The following is a 2,500-nucleotide window of genomic DNA, read 5'->3' on the forward strand; positions in this document are numbered from 1 at the left end:
GAAGGACACTCCAAAATCAAACCATTACTCTCTAGTCTTGGTAGTGCCTCAGTGCCATGGTCTGCCACTGTCTTGAGTTTAAGTTCTCTTGCTTGAGGGTACACTCAATCACACAATTCTATCTTATTTCTCTGAATCTTGTTTTGTTAAGGTTATCATAGTTTATATAGACAATATTTATTTTAATATTGTTACTGTTCCTAAAATATTTTATTTTCCTTGTTTTCTTTCCTCACTGGGCTATGATCCCAGTAGGAGCCCCTGGGCATTTAGCATCCTCCTTTTCCAACTAGGGTTGTAGCTTAGCAAGTAATAATAATGATATGGGAAATATTTATTTTAATGTTACTGTTCTTAAAATATTTAATTTTTCCTTGCTTCCTTTCCTCACTGGGCTATTGTCCCTTTTGGAGCTCCTAAGCTAATAGCATCCTTCCTGCTTCAACTAGGGTTGTAGCTTAGCAAGTAATAATAATAATAATAATAATAATAATAATAATAATAATAATTTTACCTTGATATTGACTTCATTTAGCTCACCTGGTATCAATGATAGTCTAAACATGTCATAATAGAAGCCTTTGCTTCATAAATCTCAAAAAGTCAAGACCAAGGTTCCATTTCTATTTGACTAACGGCCAAGCTACATTTCTCTTTTGCATTTAACAAGGACAGTTATTTCTTCAAAGTCCAAATAAGATTTGCTTCATATTGGTGTTAACACAAATGATATTAATGTACTCAGTCTACCATTGTTGATATGACGAGTCATACATTAAATTATTGTTCAATAATTTATGATAAAACTGTGGATTCATATCCTGATGAATGTGACATTTTCATCATTAAACTAAAATTGATGATGAAAGAGATGATTCTTATCTGGGTAAATGTAACATTTCCATTTTTAAGCTAAAATTTGATAAAATTTATGATTCCTGTAAAGTTAATGTAAAATTTCCATATATAAACTAATATTTGATATAACTAATGATTCAAAGTATGATAAAAGTAACAGTATTATCATTAAACTAAATTTGATGATAAAATTAAGGATTCATATCCAGATAAATGTAACTTTTTCATCTTTAAACTAATTCTTTTAAAAAAATTAAGGATTCATATCCTTATGAATCTTAATTTTTTATCTTTAAACTTAAACTTTTCATGAAATTTAGGATTCATATCCTGATATATGCAAAATTTTCATTTATAAACTAAAAATCATGTTAAAATTGAGGATTGATATCCTGATAAATGTAACATTTTCATCCTTAAACTGTAATTTATGATAAAATTGAGGATCATAGTCTGATATAATTGTTACTTTTAACTTTAAACTATAGAATACATGAAAAAATAACTATTAACAATTTCAAAATTTATGGGCGTAGTATAAGAACAAATTTCCAATCATTTTCTCCTATTGTTTTTAATAGAAAAAAATACACTTGAAATATCTTTTATCTTCAACGCACTGTTTTGACATTCAAGAAAGTTAAAATATATATTCCATGTACTGATTAAATAGCGTTAATGTACAAGATAAAAAAGACAATTATTTTTCGAAAAAAGTAATTATAAAGTTAAGATGTTGAGAGGATAGCCTGTGAACTTGAAACTCCTCTAAATTTTATAAAAATCAAAATTTTTTTACGTGCTAAGCAAAGAGGTTTTAACGAAGGTGATAGATTTTTCTTCCTTGGAGATTTACTCTTTTTAATTTTTAAGAACATATAACGAGGTGATATTGAGAAGTCTAAATATCATCCTAATAAATTTCACATTTATGCTTTTTAATAGAGAAATTAGAACACCAAATGTCATGAAATTTTCCTTAATTACATCATGATATTAAATTGCGAGCGTGAGAATTATTGTAAAGTTTGTTTTTTTTAGAATTATTTAATTATAATCTTACTTTCCCTAAGTATTGTCACATGTTTTCAGGTATTCTAAGTACTCCTAACTGTGAATGTACTTAAGCAAAGCCAGATGTCCATCATCGGTGTCAAATGTTCTATGTATTCTAAGTAGGACTACTCTTGACTGTGAATATACTAAAACAAAACCAGATGTCCGTAATCAGTGTCACATGTTCTATGTATTCTGATTACTCTTGACTGTGAATATACTAAAGCAAAGCCCTATATTCCTTAACAGTGACACATGTTTTAGATATTCTAAAGACTCCCGATTTTGAATATACTGAGGCAATGTCATTGATCCCTAATCAGTTACACATGTTGACGTATTCTAAGTGCTCTAACTGCGAATATATGGAATCAAAGCCATAAGGGATTTTTGTGAACTTCAAACTCAATGGCGTTAGTCAGAACTCTCAATAACTCCCCTTATCTCAATTTTCTGTTTCCCTCTCCAAAGCTCGTTAACGATAAATCAAAACAATTGAAAATTATTGAGTTCTTCATTATTGAAGGTCAAAATGATTCAGGTTTTTCATTATCAAAGTCAAAGTTATTCAGTTCTTCATTATTAA

Source organism: Palaemon carinicauda, chromosome 3, assembly GCF_036898095.1.
Source record: "Palaemon carinicauda isolate YSFRI2023 chromosome 3, ASM3689809v2, whole genome shotgun sequence".
Classification (NCBI taxonomy): Eukaryota; Metazoa; Arthropoda; class Malacostraca; order Decapoda; family Palaemonidae; genus Palaemon; species Palaemon carinicauda.